The sequence below is a fragment of the Trichechus manatus genome, unplaced genomic scaffold, assembly GCF_000243295.1.
Source record: "Trichechus manatus latirostris isolate Lorelei unplaced genomic scaffold, TriManLat1.0 scaffold00138, whole genome shotgun sequence".
Lineage (NCBI taxonomy): Eukaryota > Metazoa > Chordata > Mammalia > Sirenia > Trichechidae > Trichechus > Trichechus manatus.
Window position 1 is genome coordinate 4,425,439 of NW_004444074.1, and position 25,602 is coordinate 4,451,040.

Here is a 25,602-nt window from a genome sequence, read left to right on the forward strand (position 1 = left end):
TTTTTTTTAAAGAATCTGAGTTTTGCTTCACATTTTTCTCCCATTCTATCCAGTACCATCTATTGTGACCCCAGTCAGAATGGTCAGTGGTGGTAGCCAAGCACCATCTAATTTTTCTGGTCTCAGGGTAGCTGAGGTTGTGGCTCATGCAGACTTTTTTCTTCTCTGAGCTTGGTTACCTTCTTACTGTTTTGCTCCTGGCAAGTAGAGACCCATAGCTGTGCCTTAGATGGCCGCTCACAAGCTTTTAAGACTCCAGATGTTACTAACTTCACTAGCATGCAGATCACGATTTCTGTAAACTACATTATGCCAACTGACTGAGTTGTGCCATGAGACTATGGTCCTAAGCTTTCAAACAAGTTGATCACTCTTCAAAACTTAAATATTTACTCTGGAATATTAAAAGCTGTCTTAAAATAATCCTAGTTGCTATAACAAATAAACTCCAAACTTTTAGTGACTTAACACAAGAAGCTTATTTGTTACTCACACATGAGTCCAATACAAATGTTTCTGGGGGAAGGAAGCAGGCCTTTGCTCCACGCAGTCATTTAGTGATCCTGTCTAACAGCAATTCTTTCATCTTCAACACATGCCTTCAAAGTCACCACACACAGGAGGTTTTTATAAACTAGAGCTGGAGGTGAGACCTCAAAAATTCCATTGGCTAGTACTTGGTCACATGACACATAACTGCAAAGGAGGATGTGCCCAAGAAAAGGTAATGAGTTTGGATGAGCAGTTAGCAGTCTCTGTTATAGACAATAAAATTCTGAGGACAAGCTATGTGACTTATTCATCTTTGCAGAGGCTAAAAGTACCTTGAAAAAAAAAAAAAAAACAGACATTCAAGTATTCAAATAAAATTCTGTCAAAAAAATACTTTATAAAAAAACTATTTTATAAGAGATTCATATTATTGCATAAACTACTACTAAAAGATTAACTGTGGAATATATAAGATGAAAGAATTCAGAAAAAGAGAGAATATTCTAAGATCTTGATTTACAGATGTTGTTAATTTCAACCTGGATTTTTCTTATTCACTATGAAGATATTAAAAAAATAATTAAGGTGGAAGAAACCATTCCAAACTTGTGGTTCAACAAGAATCATGAATACTACTTCTAAACTACTTCAAAATCCCAATTATTAATTATTTAAATGTTTTAAATTTTGATTTCTTAGCTTTTATTCTCGTAATTTTTATATAAAGCATGGTTTTACTTCCACATTTATAATTTGGTTCTCTGAATGGAAACCTATAAACCAAGAAAAATGTCTTAGTTACCCAGTGCTGCGGTAACAGAAATACAAGTGGATGGCTTTAACAAAGAGAAATTTATTTTCTCAAGTCTAGTAGGGTACAAGTCCAAAATTAGGGCATCAGCTCCAGGGGATGTCTTTCTCTCTGTGTCCGCTCTGGAGGAAGGTTCTTGTCATAAATCTTCCCTTGGTCTGTGAGCTTCTTAGAGCAGGAACCTCTGGTCCAAGGGACACTCTGCTCCCGGCACTGCTTTCTTGGTGGTATTAGGTCCCCCTGTCTCTCTGCTCACTTCCCTCTTTTATATCTCAGAAGAGATTGGCTCTTGTAGATTGAGTCCTGCCTCATTAACATAACTGCCGTCTATTCCACCTCGTTAACATCATAGAGGTAGGATTTACAATACATAGGAAAATCACATCAGATGGCAAAACGGTGGACAATCACACAATACTGGGAATCATGGCCTAACCAGGTTGATACACATATTTTTGGGGGACACAATTCAATCCATGACAGAAAGCTCCTAATTTATTAATCAGGATAACAGGAGGTTATGCTGTAGTAACAAATAAACCCCTCAAATTTCAGTGGCTAGCAAAACAAAAGTTTATTTCCTGTTCATGTGAGTCCAATCTTGGTCAGGCAGCCTTCCTCCATCTGCTAGATTTGCCGACTAAAAACACGTGACCTACAAAATTGCCATGTCAAGGGAGAAATGAAGCAAGCACATCTGCTCTTAACTACCTTGGCCCTAGTAATACATATTGCTTTTGCTCAGAGTTCAGTGGCGAGTACTCGTTATGTGGTCCCAATCTAACCACAAAGGTGCACAAGGTTATTCAGCGATTACTGTCTCAGCCACACTTGTACAGATAGCCAGCACCAGTAGTTGGGTACATCATCAACTGTAAACTTAAAAGTAGAAATTCTGTCACACAAATTGCTGTTGTTGTTGGGTGCCGTCAAGTCAGTTTAGTATCCTATAAATTTGTTTAATAATACAAATAAACCTGATAATCCAAATGATAAAATTACATTTCTGAGCCTGCAAATCTTAACATATCCTTTACCAATAGTGACTCAGCAGCAACTAACATAATCCAAAACCTCTCAACATCTCTCAGCTATAACACCCTCAACAAGAAATTCTAAAGAGAATTCATTCATTAATTCATCAGTCAATAAATATTTTTTGAGACCCTTTATGTGTCTATCATTATGCTTGACACTAAAGATAGAGCAGTGAAAAAGACACATTTGGTTCCTGCCCTGTAGCACTATTAAAGCTGAACTGTAAATAATTCAGTTTGATCCTAACCAATTAAGTTGGCAATAGACTACAATTATTTAACAATATCCTCCACTACCAAGGGAGGAAAATAAAACCATTTGAATACAAATTTTCTTTGAAAATATTTATACTATTTATTTGAAATTAGTGAACCATAAGTTACTTCATTCTTTTTTATTTAAAAAGCGGTCTAAATCTAATAAATGGATGCACTTCACTCAATTACAGACATTGTAGAAAATTCCTGGGTGTAACATTATTATGACTTTAAAATTCAGTATCAAAACCTTAATCCATCTTCATTGTAAAAACAGGATTTAATCTTTCTTCTTCAAATAGAATAGAGTCTCTTTTTTGGATTTTTTTAGTAATTAAAAAAATTAGAAATCTTAACTGAAGATAGAGAAGACAAATGCCAAGAGAAGCCATACCATAAATATGTTTTGGTCAGGAAAAATTATCACAATTCATCTATGCAACTAGGTAAGTAATTATTTGTGCCTCAATCTTCTATTTAATGGATACTAGTCAAGAATGATACCTAAGTGACCTTGCAGCTCTAACCTACTCTAATTCTAAACGTATGTGGTATATTTCATACCACCTCCAAATGTAAGCCTGTTAAATTTATGTATAACCCTGCTAAAAATAATCACCTAATAATTGGTAGTACATTGTACAAACCAAGAAGTCCTGCTGGCACAGTGGTTAAAAAAGCTATGGCGAGCTACAGCTGCTAATCAAAAGGTCAGCAGTTCAAATCCACCAGCCGCTCCTTAGAAACCCTATGGGGCAGTTCTACTCTGTCCTGTAGGGTCGCTATGAGTCAGAATCAACTTGACAGCAACAGGTTTTGTACAAACCAACATTTCCAGTGTGCATGGAAAACTCCACAAAGCCTGAAAAATCAATATGGCCCTAGAACAAGTCATAGAGTCTGAATATAAAAATACTTGAAAATTATTCATCTGACTAGTGAACTAGATGAGAACTTTGAGTTATTGTTTTAGGTTCAATACTGGTATATGTATATTTTTAACTGTGCTTTAGGTGAAGATTTATAGAGCAAATTAGTTTCTCATGAAATAATTAATATACATATCGTTTTGTGACATTGGTTGCCAACTCCGTGATGTGTCAACACTCTCCCCTTCTCAACCTTGGGCTCCCCATTTCCATTTGTCCATCTTTCCTGTCCTCTCCTACCTTCTTGTCCTTACCCCTGGGTTGGTGTGCGCATTTAGTCCATATACAGGGTTGAACTACGTGTATCATTGTTTGTTTTATAGGTCTGTCTAATCTTTAGCTGAAGGGTGAATCTCAGGAGTGACTTCCATACTGAGTTGCAAGGGTGCTCGGGGGCCATCCTCTCAGAGTTTCTCCGGTCTCTGTCAGACGAGTAAGTTTGGTCTTTTTTGTGAGTTTGAATTTTATTCTGCATTTTTCTCCAGCTCTGTCCAGGACCTTCTATCGTGAACCCTATCAGAGTAGTCAGTGGTGGTAGCCAGGTCAGTATTGGTATATTTTTATAAATAAAATAAAAATAGTATTTACCCAGTAGCTACTTCAAAGTAATGTTATAAGGATGCATTACAAAAACCTATAAACTTTTTTATAGTCCTAAAAGACATGGGGTCTGAAGTTTTTTTATCCTGCTGAGAAACAGAAAAACAATAGCCGTATCATTTAGTGGTTTAAGCAACAAAACAGCTTGGAACAAGAACATATCTCTCTCTCTCTCCATTATAGTCATAAAATGGATATACATTTTGAAACTAACATTTTACACTCATAAAATGCAGTTTCAAAAACTGCTTTTGCCAGCTAAATAAATGCAGGTGTCACCATTTTCAAGTAACCATTGTCAAGGAAAGCGATCCTTTCCAGCTACAAAGTCCTATAAAGTTATGGCCTTTCGATTCAAAAGCTTTTAAAATTTAACCAAAATCAAAGAGAATTCTAGTAGAGCAGTTAATGTCACCTCTCCCTTGCTTTTTCCCTAAACCACTTTCAAGTAGAATACTAAAATCAAAGTTTATTGAGCATTTACTGCGCCAGGAACTGTGTTAAGTGGCTTACATACATTATCACATTTAATCTTCATAACAATCCTATGCTGCAGGTAGTTTTAAAAAATCTCTTCTGTTAAAGATGAAGAAACAGAGGCTTCAGAAGGTGAAGGTGCTTGCTCAAGGTCACCCAAGTATTAAATGGAAGAGCTGGGATTCACCCAAACTGTCTACTTCTAGAGCCAATGCTCTTAACCACTCCTTCATCAAGCAAATACTCTGTGCTAACAGTCAAACTGCAGATCACTGCCGCCCGGCAGTCTCTGACCATCTCTCCCAGCACCACCAGGTTGTGGTTCCACCTGAAGGCCTCTATATGGAAGAAGATTTGCTAAGTATCAGGAGCTCTAGTTCAATGGAAAGATAGCTAATCAGTTGAAACTACCCTGCTGTGCAGGCAGATACCAGATGGATGCATTCAAGACCCTTCTAGTTCAGATCAAAAAGTGGGGCTTGTTAGTTCTCAGCCTACTTTTCTACAATAAATGCTGAATGAAAGACCAATGAGGAAAAGAAAGGTAAAACAAAAGCCTCAATCTTCTCTAGCCTGAGTTTTCAAGCCCACTGAGGCATTATAATGTACGCTTTACAGTCAGAAACACCTGGGTTCAATGCTGGCTCTCTGATCTTGGGCAAGGAGTTAACCTCTTCAAGTCTGTTTCCTCATCTGTAAAATGAGGGCATGATCCCACATAAGGTTTTGAGTATTAAATGAGACAGAGTATGCAATATGATACTGGGGTCCAGTTTCCTTTATCGCTGAAGGAGGTGGTAAGGCTAGAAACATCTTTAAAATTCTTTCCAGCTACAAATTCCTACAAAATTATGACTCATTTTGAGTTCAAAAACTTCAAAATATTAACCCAAATTAAAGAGAATTCTACTAGAGAGGTTGATGTTACTTCTTGCTTTTTCCTTAAACCGTAATATTAAAAAACAGAATATGCCTGGAAAACGTTCAACCTACAAAAAAGGAAGTTAGCAGTTGTTTAAAAGTAACTGCAGCTGGCTATTCACTTTATTCTGAAAGCATTTGCTATTGATATAATCACACCACAGGAAAACTTCCTAACGTTGGCTAACGGCAATCTGAAATGACAAAGCAATAATCCTTCATCATATGAAAGTCAGTTTTACCATTGTTTTTGTCTGGTTAATTTGGTTACAAGATGTGAAAGCTATGCCAGCGAGGGTACGTCCAGGAAAGTTCACTGTGAGGAGACAAACAAGCATCTCCTGGGAAAGAATTGCTGGACCTGGAACTGAAGGGCTCTTTCATGGCTTCTGTTTCTCTTTTCTCATCCAACTGATTCTCCATCTACCAACCAGCTCCCTCTACTTTGATGACTGCTTCTTTTCCTTCATAAACCTGACCTGCATATTGAAGTTGTCAAGATTCCATTTTACTTGGATCCACAATCAACGTCCACGGAAGCAGCAGTCAAGAAATCAAATGGCATATTCTATTGGGCAAATCTGCTGCAAAAGACCTCTTTAAAGTGTTAAAAAGCAAAGATGTCACCTTGAGGACTAAGGTGTACCTGACCCAAGCCATGGTCTTTCCAATCACCTTGTATGCATGTGAAAGCTGGACAGTGAATAAGGAAAACCAAAGAAGAAATGATGCCTTTAAATTATGGTGTTGTGAAGAATACTGACTATACCATGGACTACCAGAAGAAGGAACCAATCTGTCTTGGAAGAAGTACAGCCAGAATGCTCCTTAGAAGGGAGAATAACGAGACTTCGTCTTACGTACTTTGGACATGTTAACAGGAGAGACCAGTCCCTGGAGAAGGACGTCATGCTTGGTAGAGGGTCAGCAAAAAAAGGGGAAGACCCTCAGTGAGATGGACTGATACCGTGGCTGCAACAATAGGCTCAAACATTGTGAGCATGGCACAGGACCAGGCAGTGCTTTCATTCTGTTGTACATAGGGTCCCTATGAGTTGGAACCAACTCTACAGCACCTAACAACAACTGACTTGCCATACCCCCTCCCACCATTCTCTACATGAAATGCTTTCAACCTTGATTTTGTGTGTGTTTATGTATGTTATGTCTCTTTCTGCAGGGAATGTTCATGCTTTTATCAGATTTCCTACTGAGGCAACAACGCCAAAAGGAGTAAGAACCACTGCTCTATCTCATGACACTCTAGCTTTGGTCTTATGTTGTTCAGTTTCATAATTCCAAATTTCTAACAGAATAATTACGATGGTTACTATTTATGGAACTTTGACTATGAACCAGGTACAGTTCTAAGGACTTTATATGGATTTTAAAAAAAAAAACAACAAAAAAACCTGTTGCTGTCAAGTCGATTCTGACTCACAGCAACTCTACAGGACAGAGAACTGCCCCATAGGGTTTCCAGTGAGCAGATGGTGGATTTGAATTGCCAACCTTTCGGTTCAAAACAACATTATATAGGATCTAATATTTTACAGAGAGGGAAATTGAGGCATAGCGAAACTAAGTAACTTGCTCATGGTTATACAACTCGTAAGTGGCTGAATTTGACTCTAGACTCTACGCACAGTGCTTAAAACTGGCTAGGCTAAGCGTTCTCACTCAGACCACAGGCTGTTGGTAGGCCCACAGGTTGGCCATCTTTGGATCAAGTCCTATCCCAGCTGTGGCAGCGTGAGGGTGGATGAGAGTGAGACACTTGGATCAGGTGATTCAAAACATGGCCACTGCTTACCAGCAAGGTCACAGCAAACCAGTTTCTCCTAAAAAGGGTATAGGTAGTGGACAGGCATAACCAATCATTAATATGTCATAATAACCATCACTTTAATTTTATTACTTCTAGGAATATTTCAACACCAACGAGCTAAAAATATTAATAAATAAAAAATCACTTCTTCAGCATTAAAGTAAGCTAGAAGTTATATTGTGGTAGAAAAATAAGGGGCAGTCAGGAGCACTACAACTGCCGATCTCTATCAGCTGGAGAGAAGAAAAACTAAATCAATCACTGAGTAGTTAAATTCAAATCAAAATAAATATCCACATTTTCACTTCTCAATTCTGACACCACCTGCCCACACAGCACTTCTTTCTCTGACCCTAGCCACCCGGAGCTAGGTTAAAAGTTAAAAAGATATCACCCTTCAGACTGCCAAACTAGCCCGAGACTTCAGATGCCAGATGCAAGCTTGGGAGTCCCCAGGACTCCCCTGACTTCTGATGTGTGGGCTAAATTTCAGGTTTTCCAACTACCTCTTCAGGGAGCTGGCCGCAAGCTTGGGCACAACCCCCTCTCTGAACTCCCTCACTTCTGACCTAACTGCAAATTTGGGGTTCTCCAACTATTCCTTCAGGATGCTGGCTGCAAGCTCGGTGCCGTCACCCCTCCCCAGACTCCCTCACTTCTGACCTGCTGGCTACAAATAAGAAGGTTTCCTCTACCCCTCACTTCTGACCTGCTGGCTCCCACTACTTCTTTAGGTTCAATAATGCACTGAACGATTCAAAGAACTCAAGGAAAGCACTATAATTACAGTTTTCTTACAGCAAAAAAGGATACAGTCAAAAAGATGCATAGGGCGAGGTCTAGGAGGGTTTCCACCATGGACTTCCATGACACAAAAAGGGATGCACTACCCTCCCATGTGCATGGATGTCTTTCACCAACCAGAAAGCTACGGAGCTTCCATGTCCAGAGCCTATAGGAGGGTCTCATTACACAATACAAACTCCAGCTCCTCTTTCCTGAGGTGGCTGATAACACAAGGTGATCACAAGGTACTACGCTGTGAATCTTTCTGGCCTGGCCAGCCCCCACCTCTGAGTTACCTCAATCACCTCACCGGCATGACCTGTTAGGTGTAGTCTGGAGTTCTTATCCAGGACACTCAAATTCCAAGGTTTTTTTTTTTTTTTGAAGAGATTATCTCTCATGAACTGAGAACAAAGATCAAATTCTTTGGGCAAAGTAAATGTAAACCCCACACCTACACACATATGCATATATATAAACACCCATTCCTGACTGACAACGGGCTTCTCTATGGATGCTGGGAGACCTAGTTCTGACTTAGAACAGAATTTCCATGGGCAGACCTAAACTCAAGCTACCAGCTACTTTAGCCTGTTTCCCCAAACCCTAGTCAACACTAACAGTCTGACGAGGAGACACTCCTTATTTATAAACAAATAATAAAATTTACTTCTAAAAATACTGCAAAAAAAGAAGAAGAATATAAACACGGAAATTAAATAATAAATGTAAAAAAATTTAAAAGAATATACGCCAAGATAATTTTGTCAGAACAGGTAAAAATCATTACCAAAGGCATTAATTTTAAAATGATCTCTGTGGTAAGCAGAATAATCTTCCCCCAAAAGATGTCAACATACTAATCTCTAGAACCTGTATGTTCTTTTACATGGCAAAGGGGACGTAAGGTCGTGAATAGGAGAATGGTTACATCCAAACAATCAAATATTATGCAGCCACTACAAAGAGTAAGGCAGAATTCAAAATACTCAGATGGAAAGAGGTTAAGGATATATTGTATCAAAGGGAAAAGAAAAACACACCACAGAACATTATTATGGTATGGTCCCTCTTTATACATATACACTGTTGTTGTTAGTTGCCATTGCCTGGTCTCTGACTTATGGCGACCCCATGTACAACAGGATGAAACGGTGCCCAGTATCATGCCATTCTCATGATCATTAGTATGCTTGGGTCCACTGTGGCAGCACATGAGCAATTGATGGTCTGTTATTTTGAGTGCCTTCCAAGCCAGGAGGCTCATCTTTCAGCACTATATCAAACAATATTCTGTTGTAATCGAAAGGGCTTTCATTGGTTAGTTTTCAAAAAGTCGATCACCAGGCCTTTCTTCCTAGTCTGTCTTAGTCTGGAAGCTCCACTGAAACCTGTCCACCATGGGTGATGTTGTTATTTGAAATACCAGTGGCATAGCATCCAGCATCATAGCAACACACAAAACCACCACAGTAGGACAAACTGACAGGTTGTGGATACATACACATTATACCTATACCTAGGAGTCCATGGGTGGCACAAATGGTTAAGTACTCGGTAACTAACCAAAAGCTGGTGATTTGAATCCACCCAGAGGCATCTCAGAAGAAAGTCCTGGAGATCTACTTCTGAAAGTTCACAGCCATTGAAAACCCTATGGAAGGCAGTTCTACTCTGAAACACATGGGGTCACCATGAGCTGGAATCGACTCAACAGCAACTGGTTTGGTTTTTTTGGTTATACCTAGGCCTATACACATATTCATTCTCTTTCTCTCTCTCTCTGTTTTCTTGCTCCATATATATATATGAGCCCTGGTGGCGCTGTGGTTAGGTGTTTGGCTGCTAACCAAAAGATCAGCAGTTCAAATCCACCAGCCGCTGCTTGGAAACCCTATGGGGCAGTTCTACTCTGTCCTACTGTCCTATAGGGTTGCTGTGAGTCGGAACTAACTCAACAGCAATGGGTTACAGATATACATATATATACACATACATACATATACATATATATAACTAGTTGGTTGTCCAAAAGCGTATATGCATCTGGAAATAGATACACCAAATTGTTAGTGTTTACTTTTGGGGAGCAGGATTGGTGGAGGGAAAGGAAGGGAGGAAATTCCATGTTTTACTTCATTTACTCCTGATTGTTTAAATATCACTAACTTGTTTTTCTTTAGTAATTAAAATAAAAAAAACAAGGATTAAAAAGTACACGAAATTAAAAGTAATGAAAATGTTTTAAAAACTTAATTAGAAGAGTCTACCCAAAGAATAGCATATCTTTGTTATCTCAGCTGTGGCTTATTTGAAAATTGAGGTACTAGAAATAGTTGTTAAGCTTGTTCAGTTTCATGTGGAACATTTTCACACACAAATTAAGTACTATTGAAATAAAAATTTCCATAAAAAATACCTTACTTTGTAACACAGGGTATTTTTTAATTTTAGGATGAATTTTATTTAAGTAAGTAAGGTAACATGCTCATATGCATAAAGTTTTAGAACTCTGCTGGGGTTTTTAATTGCCTGGGCATGATGGAAGTCAACTGTTGCTCCCTTAACTTTTCTATACTCATTTCACAAATAAGAGATGATGTTACAATGCGATGAAAATATTTATTATTAGTTTATTCTGGGAGTCAACTGCTCTAGGGAGAATACATTTCCTGAAGAATTTTGAGGTATTTTAGGGATCTTGATAATGTATCCTCCCCTCTTCTACAAGTCTGGGTTAGCTCGCCCCCTCCCATGTACTCCCAAAGCACCCTCTATTTCTGCTTTTACAGAACTTACCACACTTTGTTGGCCTTGCCTGTTTACTTGTCTGTAATCAACATCCCCACCCCTAACCACTTAACTTAGAGCCAGGCATTCAGAAAGTCAATAAAAATTTGTTAACATGTGTGGACTATGTGGAAAAAATATATAGGGCGCTTTACTTACAGCAACTAGCTTACTGTCTTAAGACTAGGAGCTTAAATATTTAGTGGTAAATAAGTAAATCTATGGCTGGAAAAGTTATATGTAGAAGAATGTGCATCCCTTCAGTCATTTCTATTTGTTATTATTAAAATCTCTGAATTCTAACAAAAATTGATATCTAATGAAACTGAATACAATGCAATCTATATAGGTAACACCACACAGCAAAAAACCTGTCCAGATTTAGAACATAGTGGGCACTCAATCTTCTTCATTCTCATGATAGTAGAAAACTTCTATTTGAACAGAAGACAACTAGTACTAACAGTAAACTAATCTGATGAGCATAAAATCAGTAAATTGTAAACTGATTTGATAATCATAAAAACACAAGAATTCTACTTTATTATGTATTTCTCATGCTATTTCATGATTTTCTGATAAATTCTAATACAACCATAGTTGGAAAGACATACACTGGTTTTGGGGGGATTATTTTTAAATTTTTCTATATAAATTTAATAGAAGTATTTAATTATTTTTAAAAACACAAGTTTTTATTACTTCTCTATAGTCAAAACTTCGATTTATTCAACCAACATGCACCAAAAAAAGGAAGAAAGAGACAAAAGGGAAAGAGCAGGAAAAAAAGACATCATTAAGTTTAAAGACAAACTCTCTAGAATCTACAGCCCACAAAACAGATGGTCAGTGACTACGTACAGGAGGAATTGTCTTTTATGCCAAAGCAATGAGGAAAAAGGGAGCTAAAAAAATCCCTCATTTAAGCAGACAAATATTTTCAGAAATCTGGTTTACAAGGTAAAATGTGATGCCTATCTTTTCTTTTAACTACGTTTTCACTAAGGAAAGGGGGATAACATTGTCAAGCATCAAGAAGTAACTATTACCAAGTCAGAACCACACCACTGGCGAAAGCACACAATCACTGACCGCTAAATACTGGGGAAAGAACAAAATACTGAGCATAGCAGAGGCTAAAAACACATTGAAAAACACTTCAAGCTAAGGCCTTGGTGGATGGAGCTGGCATGAAAGCCAGTGATACAAATGGCAGACGTTATTTTCCATAAACGTCTTGGGTAAGAGGTAATTGTTTTATGCAACTATATCAGATTTTTTTATTTTTATTTTTTTTCTGTTATTAGAAGGAGAAGAAAGGAGAGGTGTGTGTATGGATGAGTCAACCAGAAAATGAATAGGCTTCCAGCAGTGGTGTGCCATGCTTCCATGTTCTCTTTAATTCTCTACCTCCAACACAGGGTGGGGAGTGTGGGAGCGCAGGGAGAGAGGGAGCAAATATGCAGTGTATGCCAGTGGAAAATCAATTGTTTCTTATTACTTAGAGGGTAAAAGAGATAAAGAGCTAACCTATTTTGAATCCTTGTTTTGTGCTAAGAGTCAAGGCGCCACTTCCTATGCATTTTTTCTCATTTAAACCTCCCAACAACCCTAGGCGTAGGTTTTGTATTATCATATTCCTGTTTTTCCAATATGGAAAACAAGGCACACAGAAGTTGGGTAAGCTTGCCTAAAGCTACACTATTAGTACATGACAGGGTCAGGGCCAACCTCAGGTCTGACTCCAACACTCAGGAGTTAATCACTGAGCTACACTGCCTCAATTCCATGCTGACAGGAGAAAATAAGTTAGGAACAAAAATGGAAATGACAGAAAGAAAATATGCTATGATGGATGCCAAAAAAAACTACAGAACATTTACTTTAAGATGAGATCTTGAAATAGTAGCAACAACAACAACTAACAGGGAGGAGCTGAGCAGGCGTCAGAGCAGGGAAACTAGATCCAGTCAGGGCATTCTTTTGTAAGGTCTTCCCGGGACACTTTCATTCATTTTATTTTTTTGCAAGTATTTGTCAGAACATCAGACACACCCATGTTCAAATGGATGGATAAAATCATGTGCTCAAATTAAAAGTTGTTTTTTCCAGTCTGAATTACATACACACCTCTGCATGAATTCTGGAAACGCGGGCTTTGCAGTCAGACCTGGGGTTGTACCCTAGCTCCATCACTTGATACAAGTGGGACCTTGAGTGTCATGTTGTTTTTTAAACAAATGAGGAAGAGAGGGGCAAGACAGAGAAGTAGACAGTGTAACCCATGTCTTGTGGGATTTCTGTAAAGCAGAAATGAGAAGTGTCTAGCACAGGACCTATCATAAAAAGGTGTCTCCATTCCCCTTACCATTAATCAAATAAACAGGCATTTCTTCTAAGAAGAAAAGGGTTGATCTAATAAATTTCGATTTACTTTAATTAGCAGATCCTCAAATTTCCCAGGTAATTGATGCTAGGGTCATGTGTAAAGTAAAAGGGGAAAAAAGCTCTAAGTAAAGGCCTGAAATAGTCTCTTCTGAATAAAGTGAACTGATTACAAATCTACTGTGCTTGAATGAAATAAATCTTACTTTATCCTTCTCAGCTGTGTTCTGGATAACTGGAGTAAATATAGAAAGTGGTAACATTTAAATTAAGATATTCTTCTAAAGCTGTACAGAGTCAACCATTAAAGTGAAATTCTCCATCCAATGAAAATAGGTAGGACACTTGTAATAGCATTTATCACAACACTAATTATCATTGAATATATAAAAATATTAAAAATGTGTAACAGCATAGTACTCCAGAAGCTGCTATCATTGGATTGAAGTGGAGATGACTGGAAGAATGGTAAGCAGATGTAAAAGTGTGAAATGGAGCAACGCACTAAACCAATAAAATAATGTTGCAGAGACATTATCTGTTGGCATAAAAAGATGTTAAAGACACAGTAAACAAAAGATACAGTTTTGTATCCATTTATGGTATGACTCCATTTTTCTTCATTTTTAAAATCATATAGGCATTTACCTTACCTATACATACACACAGAAAAACGTCTGGGCAGATAAACACAAAACTGTTATCCCTGAACAAGAGAAGTACAGGTTTCTTTTCCCCCTAATGCTCATTTTCTAATTATTCTACAACAAAAGAAAAAGGTTTGAAAGGATACTAACATGAGTACAAAAAACTGGGAAAGATAAGGTTTTTATAAATATATTACTGACTTGTGATCAGTGGACAGATAGATGGAATGATGTCACAGATTAAAAAGAATAGAATTTAGCAGAGTACAAAGCCCCAATTTGACAAGAGTGCTAATCTAATCGGAAAATGTTTTCAAAATTCTGCTGAGAAAGAGAAAGAGATTTTATTTTCCTAAGCACATAATATCCACTTGGTGGCAAAAGAAATCGCTTTCTGCTGTAATTTTGCTGTTAGATCATGCTGAGTTTTTCCTGCATAAAATCTATGAAGAGCACTCTCTATTAATGGTAAGTCCTCACAGATGGAATTTATTTTACTTTTGATCTTACTAATTTGTGAGCATTGCTTAGGGGTACGCATGCTGATAGAGCATCCAGAGCTTTCAGATAATGAAATATTTAGTAATCTCACTAAAATATCTGTTTAAAAAGGACTGTGATCATCTGCTTTCACTAATTTGTTTTTGAAATGAAGGCTTAGGATCAATTACAAAGTAACATATGCTCAAATCCAAATAAAGTAGAAACCATTTAATGAATTAATGATGTAGCACAAAATAATAACTAGAATTGTGTAGAGTAAAAATATTGTACTGCATTTAACTCAATTTGTGCCCTCAGATAATTTGATTACTTTTCTACACACTTAAAAACCATTTATGATGGGGTATTTGTACTTAGGTTTACATTTTATGCTTAAACAAATACTCAGAGAAGTTTATGTTGACCTGCCGCACTCTTTTCCTGGAATTTGAATTGGCTGATCAGGACACCAGGAACGCCACTGTCATTACACATAAGGGCAAGGCGTCTTTCACCATCTCCTAACTTTTTCTATGTGAAGCAGCGCAGCCGCACAAACTTAGTGTCAAACAGACTTGGGTCTGTCTCAGCTCAGCCACTTAATAGCTGTGTGATTTTGGATAATTCCCTTAAGCTTCTTCAGCCTCACATATAAAATAGGGTGGGGGTTATTTTTTACATGCGGTTACAAGGATTCATTAGATCAATGTACATAAGGCATTTAGCACAGTGTCTGGCAGGAATGCACCCACTGCCATTGAGTCAATTCTGGCTTGTATCAACCCCATAGGCTTTTCAAGGCTGTAAATCTCTACGGAAGCAGACTGCCACAGCTTTCTCCTGCAGAGCCCATGCTGGTTTCAAACTGCTGACCTTTTCAGTTAGCAGCTGTTCCCTTTAACCACTACACTACCAGGGCTCCTTCCTGGCAGGAAGGAAGCACTCAAAAAAGTGATGCTGCCTGAGTTCAAATCCTGACTCTATCACTTATTAGCTGAGTGAACCTGAGCAAGTTACACCTATCTTTGTCTCGGTTTCCTCAAGTGCAAAATGGGGATAATTATAGCACCTACCACATCTACCAGAAATACGTGTATCTGTGTTTTACTGACTAGGCAAAGGCATTTGACTGTGTGGGTCATAAAAATTATGGATAACATTGCCAAGAATGGGAATTCCAGAACACTAAAGTGTGCTCATGCGGAACCTGTTCACAGACCAAGAGGCAGTCGTTCGAACAGAACAAGGGAACACTGTGTGGTTTAAAGATACGCGTCAGGGTTGTATCCTTTCATCATACTTATTCAATCTGTATGCTGAGCAAATAATCTGAGAAACTGGACTATATGAAGAAGAATGGGACATCAGGATTGGAGGAAGGCTCATTAACAACCTGTGATATACAGATGAGACAATTTTGCTTGCTGAAAACAAAGAAGCACTTACTGACGAAGATCAAAGACTACAGCCTTCAGTATGGATTACACCTCAACATAAAGAAAAGAAAAATCCTCACAACTGGGCCAATAAGCAACATCATGATAAGTGGAGAAAATATTGAACTTGTCAAGGATTTCATTTTGCTTGGATCCACAATCAACACCCATAGAAGCAGCAGTCAAGAAATCAAACAATGTATTATTGCACTGGCAAATATGTTGCAAAAGACCTCTTTAAAGTGTTAAAAAGCAAGGATGTCACTTTGAGGACTAAGGTGTGCCTGACCCAAGCCATGGTATTTTCAATCACCTCATATGCATGTGAAAGCTGGACAACGAATAAGGAAGATGGAAGAAGAATTGATGCCTTTGAATTCTGGTGTTGGTGAAGAATATTGAATACACCATAGACTGCCAGAAGAACGAACAAGACTGTCTTGCAAGAAGTACAGCCAGAGTGCTCTTTGGAAGTGAGGATGGCGAAACTTCATCTTACATACTTTGGACATGTTATCAGGAGGGACCAGTCCCTGAAAAAGGACATCATGCTTGGTGAAGTAGAGAGTCAGCACAAAAGAGGAAGACCCCCAATGAGATGGACTGACACAGCGGCTTCAACAATGGGTTCAAACATAGCAACGATTGTGAGGATAGCGAAGGACTGGGAAGTGTTTCATTCTGTTGTGCACAAGGTTGCTGTGAGTTGGAACTGACTCAACGGCACCTAACACCACCACAACCCAGTCAGGTTGTAGTTCAGAGTTAATTCGTGTAAAGGGCTTAATCTGTTCTTGATACATAGTGTTACATGACTGCTAGCTCCAGTCATTAAGTCAATGATGTGGGGCTGAGCAGGATCTGTTGACACTCTTCCTAATGATTCCTAATTCTATTTTTCTCTATCAGAGTACTTACTGCATGGTATCGCATTCTCCATTTGGTCTTCCAGACCATCTTTAGTTTCTCTACATCTAACATCTATTAGATTAAATGAAATGCTTGAAACGTAGCAGGCTCTCCATAAATGTTTCTTAGAAGAAAGATTGAATAAAGTTCCACTCTTCCACCAACTCAATCTCTGTATTTGTCTTTTTCAGATGGTGCCTGGGGCAACTGCCTCAACCTCTCAGACATTGCCAAATGCTCTGCACAACATGTACACTTCAAAAATGCTAATTAATCATGTATATAAAGCTAAATATAAAAAGGGTGAAGGATTTCAATAACTAACAAATCCCATTTCATACCACCATACCAAGATAGCTATTTTCCATAATTTCTTACTAAAGTAAATAATATTCAGGGTATTCAAAGTAATAATGGTATATGAGAATATCAATAATTACATATTATGAGGTGCTAGCTATAGAAAATGCTTAAACATGACTTATAGCTCCCAATCTTCTCACAGTTATTATTCCATGAGTCAGAGATTAAGTCTGCTGCACTCTGCATTATTTCCTAATTATATTTTGCGTTTATTAATATTAACCTGCAGTCCCTGAATACACACTAATGAGAAGAACAAAGCAAGCTAAGAAAGGAATGGATGTCTAAGAGTAAAGGCAGTTACATAAAAAATGGTCAATTTGACAAGTTTTATCGACTTGTGAAACAGGCATATTGTATTTTTAATGTAAAACTAAAAAGTAAATCTAAAGAACAGACCTTGTATACGTCTCAAGAATCCACTGTCCTTTAAAATGCAAATAATTTTTAACTTAGGTACAAATTATCAGCTTTATTTATCTGATCTTATGATCTACAAAATGTTTCTGTGCCTACAAAACATAATCTGAAATTTCACAAGGGAACATTTCCTAATTCTCAAGTATGTCGTGTATGGCATTCCCCTGAGTCTCAGGTGTTCAAATCATAAACTGCTCACAGTAACAAGTTCCCTCAGAATTAAATTTATATCTCTGGCTTGGACTCCTCCCCTGAACCTCAGAATTGTATATTCAACTGCCTGCCCCATAATCATGATCAAAAGATGCCTGTGGGTAAGACCAAGATCAGCAGGCCCCCAGTTTCCCAAGCTAGCAACCTGTGAAGCATCCTCAACTCCTCCCTCACTTTCTAAACCAATTAAAACCAATCTGTCACCAAGGCCTCTTGAATCTACCTCAGGAATACCTCACATGCACGCAGTCAAGCTCTCTAACCCTACTATCAATTCTCCAGCCTTCATCACTTGCTACCTGAGAATGACAGTTGTCTTCTAACTAGCATCCTGTCACCAGTCCCTCCCCTCTCCAGTTTGTCTTACACAGCAAGGCTGAATTATTTCCCCCAAACAAATGCTATTCCCTTTCTTACATTTCTTCAATAGCTTCCCATTGCCTGCCTACAAGAGAACATACATGGTCCTGCACAATCTAGTCCCAAACATACCATGAAAAGTTCATGAAACACACCATGGTCGTTCACAACTCTGTGTTCTGTTTTGTTTTTCCCAAACTATCATTCCCTGCCTGGCTACCTGGCAAACATCTATTAATCCATCTTTCAATACCAAGTAAAATGTTACCGCCTTTGCAAAGTTCTCTTCAATTCCCTGTGGAAGAGAATGCTTCCTTCTCCATGCCTCCATAACATTTTGTTCGTACTTCTACTATAGCATTTAAAACATCAGTCACTGTTCTTTGCATTGCTTCCTTCATCACTATACAAACTCAACAAAGGGACCATGTCTTATTTATGTTCTGATACTCTATGCTTGGCAGCAGTCCCTGGGTGGCACAAACAGTTTGTGCTCGGCTACTAAACAAAGTTGGTGGTTTGAATCCACCCAGTGGCACTGCAGAGGAAAGGCCAAGTGACCTACTTCCATAAGATTACCAAACCCACTGCCATCAAAAACCCTGTGGATAATACTCCTGAAAAGTGTGCTTCTTAGTTCAAGGAGATACACGAGACCAAATGGGCAGCTCCTGTCTGGAGGCAGGATGAGAAGGCAGGAAGGAACAGGAGCTGGTTGGAGGGACATAGGAAACCAGGGTGGAAAGGGGGGAGTGTGCTGTCATATTATAGGGATTGCAATATATGTATAAATTTTTGTATGAGAAATTAACTTGAGCTGTAAACTTTCACCTAAAGCACAATTAAAAAAAAAAAAAAGACAAAAAAAAAATTGGCTGTCTTTTTTTTTCTTTGTAGGAGTTCTGTATATATTCTGGATATGAGTCCTTTGTCAGATATCTGTTTTGTGAAAAATTTTTCCCAGTCTGTGGCTCATACATTATTTTTAATGGTTATATATTATTCCATCAAGTTGGTTATATATCATTATATATTATAAATAGTTATGTATTATACCACTGTTTATTTTCTTACTGCTGGAAATGTAGACTGTTTTTAATTTTTGCTGTTATTTAAACACTTTGATGACCAACTTTTAAAGTTTTATCCAGATATAAAAATTTTCTTTAACATAGATTTACAAAAATAGAATTACTGAAAAAATATATCTGACAATACATTGATACTGATACAAAAGCCAAACTGCTTCAGAAAAGAATTGTATCAACTGATAATTGCTACTTAACAACACATGAGAATGTCCACTCACCATGTACTCACTGACTATGGCTATTTTTCTTTAATTCTTTATGACAGGAGAAAATCAGTATTTCATCATTTTAATATTTAGTTCTTTGACTACTAGTAAAATTGAAAATATCCTTGTTTAACCATTTATGTTTCTACTTTTGCAAATGGTCTGCTCATTTCTTTTGTACATTTATTGACTGGAGTCAGAGTTTTTCTCACTCAAGCTATTAAATTTTTATTTTATTTTTATATATTTTATTACATTTTTAATTTTATTACATTTTATTTGTTACAATCATTTCCCAGGAGTTAATGTGCTTTATGGTTTAAAAATTTTTATGTAGTCAAACTTGTAATCACACCCAAGCTTAGAAATGTCTTTCCCTATAATATTCCCTATCAATATGAATATCTCCCTACAAATATTCACATCCATTAACTTAGAGTTTTAAAAAATATTTAACTCTTTAACACACTGGCAACCTCTTTGGGGTATGGTAGCAATTGGACTCTTACCTCTAAATCTTATCCTTTTCTAAACTGATAACCACCTAGCTGTTGCAATGCTGTTAGGTGCCATCACATCCGGTCTGACTCATAGCGACCCTATGTACAATAGAACGAAATGCTGTCTGGTCCTGCGCCCTCCTCACGATCACTGCTATGTTTAAGCCCACTATTGCAGCCACTGTGTCAATCCATCTCATGAAGGTCTTCCTCTTTTTTGCTGTTCCTCTACTTTAACAAGCATGATGTCCATCTCCAGGGATTGGTCCCTCCTGATAACATGTCCAAGTACGTGAGACCAAGACTCGTCATCCTTGCTTCGAAGGAGCATCCTGGTTGTACTTCTTCCACTTCTTCCAAGACAGACTTGTTCATTCTTCTGGCAGTCCATGATATATTCAATACTCTTCACCAAGACCATAATTCAATACCATTTATCACATTACTATTCCTTTCTTCTTTGGATTTATGATGCATACTTTATTACTTATTGAAGTTTTATGTATGTAATGGTCTACTGCTGGGCTGTCTTTTTAGTTTCATTGATTTGTCTGTCTGTTCTTACATCATCATCATACCGTCTCCATTCTTGTAGCCTTATAATTTTTTCATTCAGCCAATATGTACTGAGCACCTGCATTGTGTTAGAACCTAGTGATAAAATGATGAACAAGACACACCTGGTCCCCGTACTTACGGCATTTACAGGCTAGTGGGGGAGAGGGGTGGAGATAAGTAAACAGACAGGGACAATGCAGTGTGATGAATATGGAGAAGCACAAAGAGCTAGGGCATTACATAGAAGGGGCCCTTAACCTGAATTTGAGGAACGAGGAAAATTTTTCTGGAGGATATGATGTCTTATGACTGAAGAAACATCATGTTGAAAGATCTGGAAGCAAAGAGAAAAGGAAACACTGGAACAGCCTGGAGCTCAGAGCCTCAGAGAGGGAAGAGGAGTGTGGCAACGGCTGAGGCTGTAGAAGTATTGAGGGTGAGATCATGCAGGATCTTAAAACCAAAAAAACAAACCCTTTGCCATCGATTCCAACTCAAAGTGACCCTATAGAAGAGAGTAGAACTGCCCCATAGGATTTCCAAGGAGTGGCTGCTGGATTCAAACTGCCCACCTTTTGGTTAGCAGCCCAGCTTGAACCACTGTGCCACTAGAGCTCCTGCATGATCTTAAAGACCTTAAAAATGAATTTGCACTTTATCCTGAGGGTAAAGTCAACCACTGAAGAGTTTAATCATGGAGCAGAGTGTACATATATTTTAGAAAGATCATTCTGGCTGCAGGATCAAAAATAATTTACTAGAGGAAGTCAAGAGTACAGCCAAGGAGCCTACTTAGGGGACCACTAGTAAGATTAAGTCCTGACTCAGTATTCTTCTTGCTATTATCACATATTTGTTTTTCCAGATTAACTTTGAAATCATTTAGTCAAACTCCCCCCTACACACCCTGCTCCACCCCAATGCAATTGTGATTTTATTTGGAATTACATCAAACATTTAAATTACCTAACTTATGAAGAGTAACAACTTAATTATATATAATTTTCCCTAAGGTTTTAAACAATTGCTGCTAAGCCATATCTTTCTTCATCATGTATTTTAGCAAAGATAATCTATGGTTGTTAGCAAAACAAAAACAAAAGGGAAAAAGGCAAGATAATGAGAGTCTTGCCCAAAAGTACAGGAAATGTCAAAAAACAAAGTGAAGCAAAGCAAAAACGACATCTCAGGTCTAAGCCAAGAAGGCAGTTGAAGTTGTTGGAGAGAGAGCCCTATGGACAACTTTTCAATCAGTGTTAAACAGAGGTATACCTGGGCCCCAACAAAGAAAGAATCTTATTTTTCCAAAAGTCAAAGGGGAATAAAGAAAAAACTTCAGCCAGAGTTCAAGGCAGGCGGGCTCTTTCAAAAATAACTATAAGCTATAGTGACGGGGCCTAACAACTAAAGAGGAGTGAAAAAGAACCTGGATGAGACTTTAACGCTTTAAAACTGGGTCAAACAAAGTGAGTAGGTAACTGTGGGTGGCTTCATTTAATCTGTTATAGCTTAGAGTCTCTCACACCATAGTGAAATGAAGGTGTGAACCTGGGAATTCTGTGGGTTAGAATACAAATTGGGGGTAAAGGGCTACCTCCAGAGAAAGAAAGAAAATGAAGGGCAGCCCAGGGAAGAAGCCTCACTCCTAAGAAAGAAATGAATCCTCCTCATACTCTTCAGTACTGATAAACAAGAATGGACACGTAATACTGCCAGAGGACAAAAAGAATAATTGCCCAGAGTTTGGTGTTATGCCTTTATTTATTCTCAGGACTTATTAATACATTTTCTTTCACAGACATTTGTTATCCTGAAAATTGTTTTGAGTCTTATTTTCTAATATGAATAATGAGATATCTAATTCAAGTCAAAATATGAGAAACTGAAAGACTTCATAGTCTAACAAAACTACTAATGCCAAAAAACATAGTTTTCATGCACTTTCCTTTCCAGTGCTCCCATTCAAAGTTGTCTCCTTTGAAAACAGAATTTTTATACATAAGATCTTGTTCCAATTACAATTTTTTTGTTATCTTTTTATGTGGGGAGAGTAGAATTCCTACATTCAGGGGATGTTTACCATACTCGAGGTATTGTCTCTATAATGATGAAAAGACAGATGTGCTTCCTATCCTTCTGGGACTCACTGTACAGCAACCTATAGAGACAAAGAATTAGATAAAGTACGGGGCCCAAGGTGCTACTGGTGCACACAGGAAAGGCATCTGGGGCATTCAGGAAGGCAGCTTGGAGGAACTAACATCTACGGGAAGGCTATATTGTTTCTCAAAGGACCCAAGGGCTGGGTGGGGCTCAAGGTAAGAACTGGAACCAGATACTGGAACAGAGCTGGTCCATCTGGGTGTGGGTTACAGGTGTACTCTCCTACAACACAGTAGAGTACAGCTTCCTAACCTGTGTTCAGATTACAGGTGTGCCCTCCAGCTATAAGCAGTCCTGTCCATATCCCTTGATATGCAATATTGACATTACCATTTTCTATATGGGCCATGACATGAAAAAAGGCTAGGAGTCACTGCTTGTAAAGAAGTTGGGAAATGCTGTTTTGCCTCTCAATTAAAACCCATTCATATTCTCTCGCTCTCCCTCACTCACACACTCTCTCAATCACACATACACTGTCTCTCTCTCCTCATTCTTCTCTCACTACTTTTTTTCCCTATTCTTCAATCCTCATGCAGAACTTGGCTCCCATAAGTCCCAAAACATACACATTCTGAAATTCTGCCAACAAAGAGAAAGATGATTCCATTCCTAATATAAAATCCTGGTGAAGAACTGTGATTGGTCCAAATTGAGTCAGATGTCTACCCCTAGACTAATCAACAGTGGCCGCTATCTAGCATTTAAATTTACTCCACAAGTTACCATCTGACTAGATTGGAGGGAGGGATGCTAGTCAGATAAAGTGACAGATGCCCACTACAATATCTAGATGCTGAAGGGAAAGACTCAAAAGAGCAAAAAGATAATTGATGGATCAATGCCCCCTTGAGGGCAGAAAGAGATCAGATCCATGGTAGGTTAGGTGGGATTGGTCTAATACAGTATGATGACAGAACGTGTGAAGGCGCAGTGTCTAGATGTGCCAGAGGAAGTGGGAATTCAGGTCTGAAGACTTCCAAGGTATTTCTCTGAGAAGCAGGAGGGTGATTGTCATGGATTGAATTGTGTCCCCCCAAAAATGTATGCAGCAACTTCGCTAGGTCATGATTCCCTGTATGTTATGATTGTGTTATCTGATGTGATCTCCTTATGTGTTGTAAACTCTATCACTATGATGAGATTATATGTGATCTCCTTATGTGTTGTAAATTCTATCACTGTGATGAGGTTATACTGATGAGGTTGACAAGATTAGATATTGTCTTAATGCAATCTCTTTTGAGATATAAAAGAAAGAAGCAAGCAGAGACACACAGGAACCTCATACCACCAAGAAAGCAGTGCTGGGAGCAGAGCGCATCCTTTGGACCTGAGGTTCCTGCGCAGAGAAGCTCCCAGACCAGAGGAAGACTGAAGACACGGACCTTCCTCCAGAGCCAATGGAGAAAGTGTTCCCCTGGAGCTGACACCCTGAATTTGGACTTGTAGCCTACTGGACTGTGAGAGAATAAACTTCTCTTTGTTGAGGCCATCCACTTGTGGTATTTCTGTTAGAGCAGCACTAGATGACTGAGACAGTGATGAAGGAGAGAAGAGGCAGGATAGAAAATATGATTAGTAGAAAGAAGATGGTCTCTGGGTGGTACAACAGTTAAGTCAGTTGGCTGCTAACCAAAAGATTGATGGTGTGAGTCCGCCCAGAGGCACCGTGGAAGAAAGGTCTCGTGATCTACTTCTGAAAAGTCTCCTCATTCTTCTCTCACTACTTTTTTTTCCCTATTCTTCAATCCTCATGCAGAACTTGGCTCCCAACAGTTCCAAAATATACACAGTCTGAAATTCAGCCAACAAAAGAGAAAGATGATTCCATTCCTAATATAAAAACCTGGTGAAGAACTGTGATTGGTCCAAATTGAGTCAGGTGTCCACCCCTAGACTAATCAACAGTGGCCACTGTTGAAAACTCTGTGGTGCACAGTTCTACTCTGACACACATAGGGTCACCATGAGTCAGAACTGACTCAACAGCAACTGGCTGGAAAGAATATGAAATAAGTGTTGTGCAAAGTAAGAGAGAGAGCTGACTAGGGGTAGCATTGGAGAAATGCCCAGCAGTTTTTTATTTTTTTTTTTATTATACTTCAGGTGAAGGCTTACAGAACAAATGTTTCTCATGAAACAGCAGTACACATATTTTTTAATGACATTGGTTAACAACCCCACAACATGTCAACCCTTTAACTTCTCAACCTTGTTTTTTGGTGAAAATACACATAGCCAAAGATACACATTTCAAAAATTTCTACATGCAGAGTTCAGTGACATTGACTATGCTCTTCCAATTGTGCTGTTATTCTCACTTAAGATGAAGGCTTACAGAACAAAATAGTTTCTCATTTAACAGTTGCTACAAAGGTTGCCCTATGACAATGGTTAACAATCTCACAACACATCAACGCTATCCTTACTCAACCTTGGGTTCCCTATCACCAGCTTCCTTGTCCCCTTCTGCTTTCTGGCCCTTGTCGCTGGACTCCTGTACCTCGTTAGTCTCATTTGGTTTTACAGGGCTGTCTACTCCCAGGCGAACGGTAAACCTCGGAGATAACTTCACCACTGAGCTAAAAGGGTGTCTGGGGGCCATAATCTTGGGGTTTCTACAGTCTCCTTTAGGCCAGTAAATCTGGTCTTTTTATTGTGAGTTAGAATTATGTTCTACATCCTTCTCCAGCTCTGTCTAGAACTCTCTGTTGTGATCCTGGTCAGAGCAGTCAGTGGTGGTGGCCGGGCACCATCTATCTGTACTGGACTCAGTCCGGTGGAGGCCTTGGTAGCTGTGGACAATTGGTCCTTTGGACTAATCTTTTCCTTGTATCCTGTTCTCTTCATTCTCCCTTGCTCGCGAAGGGATGAGACCAGTGGAGTATCTTAGATGGCTGCTCACAGGCTTTTAAGACCCCAGACACTACTCGCCA

General features: G+C 38.5%; 1 protein-coding gene across 1 annotated transcript in view; it reads right to left on the minus strand.

The window, feature by feature from the left end:
* MYO1D (myosin ID) overlaps window positions 1-25,602 on the minus strand; it is a 260,935-nt gene that overhangs the window by 191,939 nt on the left and 43,394 nt on the right. The gene's annotated exons all lie outside the window — the stretch shown is intronic.